Source organism: Schistocerca piceifrons, chromosome X, assembly GCF_021461385.2.
Source record: "Schistocerca piceifrons isolate TAMUIC-IGC-003096 chromosome X, iqSchPice1.1, whole genome shotgun sequence".
NCBI classification, from domain to species: domain Eukaryota; kingdom Metazoa; phylum Arthropoda; class Insecta; order Orthoptera; family Acrididae; genus Schistocerca; species Schistocerca piceifrons.
The window spans coordinates 444,031,237-444,038,660 of record NC_060149.1 but is presented as its reverse complement, the minus strand read 5'-3'; positions in this window follow the sequence as shown (position 1 = coordinate 444,038,660).

The window sequence follows — 7,424 nt, the reverse complement described above, 5'->3', positions numbered from 1 at the left end:
AGGTCAGATAAGTAAATCATCCAGATTGTTGCCCTGTAACTACTGAAAAGGCTGCTGGCCATATTCTGGAAACAAAGGTTAGTCTAGCCTTTCGACAAAGATCTTGCACTGTGATTACGCCTATAGCACAGCTATCTTTCACCAGTGCAAGGTTCATGGTTCATGGGGCCGGGGGAGGACCTTAGAATTATCATCTGAACAAAATGTACTCTGCCAAGATGAGGGGGGGGGGGGGGGGGGAGAGGGGGAACTTTCTAACTGTCGCCTAAAAAATCTGAGATACCTTGACTATTTGGTAGCAGATGAAACAGGCGTGTGTCACGGATTTTACGACAACACTGCACTACAACATGAAACCTCAGAACATTCTCTAAAAACGAAGAACAGCCTACGATTATATCGATGTTTAATTTACCAATCTTGTCCCGTAAGTATGCAAAAATAAAGAAATAAATGAAAATAAACAAAACTAAGACGATAACGATGGACAAAAGGAAACTTATGTGACCGCGATGATACCTTCTCGCCATTTCTACATCTACATCTACATTTATACTCCGCAAGTCAGCCAAAGGTGTGTGGCGGAGGGCACTTTACGTGCCACTGTTCCAGTCGCGTATGGTTCGAGGGAAGAACGACTGTCTGAAAGCCTCCGTGCGCGCTCGAATCTCTAATTTTACATTCGTGATCTCCTCGGGAGGCTTAGTAGGGGGAAGCAATATATTCGATACCTCATCCAGAAAAAGCACCCTCTCGAAACCTGGCAAGCAGGCTACACCGCGATGCAGAGCGCCTCTCTTTCAGAGTCTACCACTTGAGTTTGCTAAATATCTCCGTAACGCTATCACGGTTACCAAATAACCCTGTGACGAAACGCGCCGCTCTTCTTTGGATCTTCTCTATCTCCTTCGTCAACCCGATCTGGTACGGATCCCACACTGATGAGCAATACTCAACGAGTGTTTTGTAAGCCACCTTTGTTGATGGACTACATTTTCTAAGGGCTCTCACAATGAATCTCAACCTGGTACCCGCCTTACCAACAATTAATTTTATATGATCATTCCACTTCAAATCGTTCCGCACACATACTCCCAGATATTTTACAGAAGTAACTGCTACCAGTGTTTGTTCCGCTATCATATAATCATACAATAAAGGATCCTTCTTTCTATGTATTCGCAATACATTACATTTGTCTATGTTAAGGGTCAGTTGCCACTCCCTGCACCAAGTGCCTATCCGCTCTAGATCTTCCTGCATTTCGCTACAATTCTCTAATACTGCAACGTCTCTGTATACTACAACATCATCCGCGAAAAGCCGCATGGAACTTCCGACACTATCTACTAGGTCATTTATATATATATTGTGAAAAGCAATGGTCCCATAACACTCCCCTGTGGCACGCCAGAGGTTACCTTAACGTCTGTAGACGTCTCGCCATTGATAACAACATGCTGTGTTTTGTTTGCTAAAAACTCTTCAATCCAGCCACACAGCTGGTCTGATATTCCGTACGCTCTTACTTTGTTTATCAGGCGACAGTGCGGAACTGTATCGAACGCCTTCCGAAAGTCAAGGAAAATGTCATCTACCTGGGAGCCTGTATCTAATATTTTCTTGGTCTCATGAACAAATAAAGTGAGTTGGGTCTCACACGATTTATGATACCGACTGCTTTATCCTCAAGGGTTATGATCAGGGGCATGTGTAGATTTCTTAAACCAGTTATGCGCACCACAACGGCACAAGGCAACACCATACGAAATCTGAGCTTGTTGAAGAGTTTTTGTTTGCATCTCGGATCCTGTTTACGTTGCCACGAAGTTGCTGTCAAAGGCTGGAGGAACATTTAATGGTGAGTAGAAGGATGACCTGGGGGAGCCATACATCGGCCAGCATAGCGGAGACAATTCATATAAACTAAATGTTAGCTGACTTGGACTGCAAAATTTCTCTTCTTGCAGACGTTTTCGTTCGAAACTTTAACATGGTAATGCAATACAATGAAACTAATTCACTGCTCTACATATAGTTTTCGATATAAGTAATGTAAATGGTTCAAATGGCTCTGAGCACTGTGGGACTTAACATCTGAGGTCATCAGTCCCCTAGAACTCAGAACTACTTAAACCTAACCTAACGACATCACACACATCTATGCCCGAGTCAGGATTCGAGCCTGCGACCGTAGCGGTCGCGCGGTTCCAGACTGAAGCGCCTAGAACCGCTCGGCTATAACGGCCGGCGTAAGTAATTTAAATTCTGAGTTAATTTCGCAATGATTCTGAGGTAGTGACTTGTAAGCATGTAAATCTTTTCCAGTTACTGTCTTTGATATTAGGAATGTGGGACTCTCCAACTTACGACGAACACCACTGGGAATTATTGCTTAAAATGGCGTTAGTGTAACGCACACAGAATGGCACTGCTAGACAAGGAGCTTGTACTATAGATGAAATGTTCTTAAATCGAAAGCATCTGTAAGTAATTTCCATCTGAAATGAAGGCTGGTAACAAGCCACTTGCCAACGGCCTTGCCGCAGTGGTAAAACCGGTTCCCGTCCGAGTTAAGCACTGTTGGGCTGGGGTAGCACATGGTTGGGTGACCATCCGGTCCGCCGAGCGCTGTTGGTAAGCGTGGTGCACTCAGCCCTTGCGAGGCAAACTGAAGAGCTGCTTGATTGAGAATTAGCGGCCCCGGTCTCGGTAACTGACATATTGCCGGGAGAGCGGTGTGCTGACCACATGTCGCTCCATATCCGCAACCGGTTACGCCAGAGGGCTGAGAATGACACCGGGGCCGGTCGCTACTTCGGGGCTTCCATAGTCAGTTCGAGCGGAGTTTAGTTTTTCGTAACAAGCCACTTATTATTTACTTTATTTTAACAAACTCAAATTTGATCCTCAAAGGTTCATCATGAGACAGTAATGCAATGTTTTCACGGCCTGTCGCATACTGAAGGCGATGTTTGAGGTGGACAGGGTCGTCGTGCTTCAGCAAGACTGGGATAGAGCGTTACTGTTGCTCCACTGTATAATCATGACCTGTAGACAAGGACGTATCAATCACCGAAATGGCGGAAGAGCCTCAGGATAAGAGTCAGACATAGTTAATTGACAAGAAGAGCTTTAGTGGAAGGAAATGGTAGAGTTGGAAGTATAAACTATTCCCAAAGTTAAATGCTAATGAATACGCATATCATACTTGCTAAGCAGTGATAGCGGAGACCCGTCTGCGAACCACAGAAATCCTGCGTCCTGCCTATTTACCTCTTTATCCTTGCCGCTTCCACGCGGTGGTGCCTATGGGAATGTATAAGGTAGTTTTTCTAAAGGCGGCCCAGCTTGCGCATTTTCTCTGGGTGAGTGGGAAAGTTATGGTATGGAAATTAATGAATCGACTGTTTTTTTATGATACAGAGCGCAATGAATCGCTGACTCAAGTTGTATATTACGTAAGATATCATCCATTAAGGATGGGGGATAAAAGGGATAGTCTGTAAGTAACTTGCCTTACATTAGTTTTTCACAACTCTTGTTCTCTCAATACTAGGTCAGTATTTCCTCACTTAAGCCACATGTCTGCTTCTGCACCCAGGCCCTTGCCCCAGTACATCTTTCTGGATGCCAAAAACATAAAATTAAATTGACGGAAATTCCCAATTCAGACGTTTCGATTAGTCTCTTCCTAACAGAGCTAAGAATATCCAAGAAACCCTTGTCTTAGAACTAAGTAAGTTAAAACGCCCAGACATTAGGAAATATTTATTGAATTTATTGTAAGATGGAGAGGTAGCGGAAGTGGGAGAATTGGTAAGGAATATGTATTCAGTTATTTTTCTCTCCTTTATTGTAATTCCGTTAGCTCATCAAGGAGGGCTGGCCGTGGATAAAAGTCTTATATATATATATATATATATATATATATATATATATATATATATATATATATAGCTTACAGTATTTGAGTAAAAAATAAAACAATCGCAATGATAATTTTTAGACGGACCACATATCCAAGCAGACAATTATTTTGGCCTTAAAACTATAGGCTACCACAATCTGAAAACATTTAATATTTACAAGTGATTCTCAAATTAATGTAAATCGATGGTTAGAAATAGATAAAGATGATTCTGTAGATGCTGCTATAATACGAAGGTGGTGGTGGTGTATGGAAATGTTCGCGTTAATTTGAAGTGAAATGTTTTCTATGAAGAGAGCATGAACAATTGCAGGAGCCACCGTGCAAGGGGTGGAGGGTGAGGAGGGAGAAATGGCAGTATAGAAGCGGGTAAAAGTTCAATACAGCTATAGCTAATAAAGGTATATGGCGGGAGAAATTTTAAATTGGGGAAGTGGAAATTAGTTGAAGTACTGGCGAAATAGGATGAATAAGGCGGGGAGATTCTATGAAGGTAAACAGTGGGTCTAGGGGCGCAATGTTACTTGAGTTGGTTATTAGTGGGTGAACGATTTCTAGCTAACGTACCGGATAGAAAAGTGCCTAAATAGCAAATAATGTGTTAGACACAGAGGAGTTGTTATAGGCTACGACTTCAGGATGGCATGCAGATGTGTGTCTTCCTATGGCAATATAGGCGTCTTTAAAGGAAAGATACACTCCTGGAAATTGAAATAAGAACACCGTGAATTCATTGTCCCAGGAAGGGGAAACTTTATTGACACATTCCTGGGGTCAGATACATCACATGATCACACTGACAGAACCACAGGCACATGGACACAGGCAGCAGAGCATGCACAATGTCGGCACTAGTACAGTGTATATCCACCTTTCGCAGCAATGCAGGCTGCTGTTCTCCCACGGAGACGATCGTAGAGATGCTGGATGTAGTCCTGTGGAACGGCTTGCCATGCCATTTCCACCTGGCGCCTCAGTTGGACCAGCGTTCGTGCTGGACGTGCAGACCGCGTGAGACGACGCTTCATCCAGTCCCAAACATGCTCAATGGGGGACAGATCCGGAGATCTTGCTGGCCAGGGTAGTTGACTTACACCTTCTAGAGCACGTTGGGTGGCACGGGATACATGCGGACGTGCATTGTCCTGTTGGAACAGCAAGTTCCCTTGCCGGTCTAGGAATGGTAGAACGATGGGTTCGATGACGGTTTGGATGTACCGTGCACTATTCAGTGTCCCCTCGACGATCACCAGTGGTGTACGGCCAGTGTAGGAGATCGCTCCCCACACCATGATGCCGGGTGTTGGCCCTGTGTGCCTCGGTCGTATGCAGTCCTGATTGTGGCGCTCACCTGCACGGCGCCAAACACGCATACGACTATCATTGGCACCAAGGCAGAAGCGACTCTCATCGCTGAAGACGACACGTCTCCATTCGTCCCTCCACTCACGCCTGTCGCGACACCACTGGAGGCGGGCTGCACGATGTTGGGGCGTGAGCGGAAGACGGCCTAACGGTGTGCGGGGCCGTAGCCCAGCTTCATGGAGACGGTTGCGAATGGTCCTCGCCGATACCCCAGGAGCAACAGTGTCCCTAATTTGCTGGGAAGTGGCGGTGGGGTCCCCTACGGCACTGCGTAGGATCCTACGGTCTTGGCGTGCATCCGTGCGTCGCTGCGGTCCGGTCCCAGGTCGACGGGCACGTGCACCTTCCGCCGACCACTGGCGACAACATCGATGTACTGTGGAGACCTCACGCCCCACGTGTTGAGCAATTCGGCGGTACGTCCACCCGGCCTCCCGCATGCCCACTATACGCCCTCGCTCAAAGTCCGTCAACTGCACATACGGTTCACGTCCATGCTGTCGCGGCATGCTACCAGTGTTAAAGACTGCGATGGAGCTCCGTATGCCACGGCAAACTGGCTGACACTGACGGCGGCGGTGCACAAATGCTGCGCAGCTAGCGCCATTCGACGGCCAACACCGCGGTTCCTGGTGTGTCCGCTGTGCCGTGCGTGTGATCATTGCTTGTACAGCCCTCTCGCAGTGTCCGGAGCAAGTATGGTGGGTCTGACACACCGGTGTCAATGTGTTCTTTTTTCCATTTCCAGGAGTGTATTTACCATTCCGATCACTTCGAAGAGCAAGAGTATTCAATGCATGTCACTGGATATCTGATGGTATTTTCTGTGTTGAGTGAATATGAATGTCGTATGTCATTTTGGTCTAAGAAGTCTTTCTTGATTGTGAGGATGATATGATAACTGATCATATTTCGATTTCTGTGAAACAAAATTCGGTTTTTAAATATTCGTTGAGTATCACCTAGCAGTTATGAAGACTGCTGAGTGTCTAGAGATGAGTTTAGAGCAGACTATTTGGCAAAGGGTGGAGTGAATAAAATAAAATACATAAAAAATTACATGAAATCAAAATACTGAAAATACCGAAAAGTGTACCTAACACTATTACTACATTGATCTGTTGGATCAAAACATATTTTTGCAACATATTCATTCGAAATTAACGATAATGTACATCTGTTATGAAAGTACATGTATTTCTAACAAAACAGGAAAAATAAAGTGATTACCACACTTGGAAGCAGATATAATGCCAAATTTTGCAACTTCAAACGTTGTTCAGAGACTTGGGCTACTGTGCACACGACGGATATTTTTGTCATTTTGTAATTGCATTTCACAACATTCTTTGAAATTCTGTTGTGTACCGCTTTCTGAGTAAGTCATGTTTCTTTGACAGATCGCAGCCGCAAATTCTACATAAAAAAATTGATAGCCGTTCTGATACACTTACTAAGATGCAACTAAATCATTTAGGACCAGTTATTAAATTAGTTTAGATACGAGTATACTCGTTTTTCCATCTTGGTTTCAAATTAACGCAATAAACTGTAACACTTTGTAGAAAAAATGTATCTCATTGAAATTCAAGTTCTGTAACTCAACGGACATGTAATTCAGGGCAATGTAGCATGTAGCACTCTTGCGCTATTTTTATTCGAGAAGCTTCTGTACAAGAAATACATAACGTATTTGTACGAAATAGGATCTGTACTTTTGTGTACAACCAAATTATATACATGCACTTAACGGGCTATGCAGTCGCAACTAACCTGTTGAGCAGAATTTTATACAGTGGTTTGGCTATGAATCACCATAGTTATTTTCCGGGTTAGGGCTTAGTTGTAGAAATACTGAGTTGTAGTTGGAAGAAACCATTGCAGTTCTCTTAGATGTCAATTATCTCCATTTTTAATTTCATGTAACTTGTTTGGAGAAGGAAGGAGTAGAATCAAGGGTTAGGTGTAGGTGTGAGGCTTAGGTACTTAAATACTAACTCTTAATTTGTAGAACTAGTAATGTGAACTGTTTAATGGGAGGCGGTTGGCTCACTTATAGAATTTTCCTTCATACCCCAACTCTACCACTAGGAATCTCTGAATAGATGTTACTGTGACGTCATTTGGA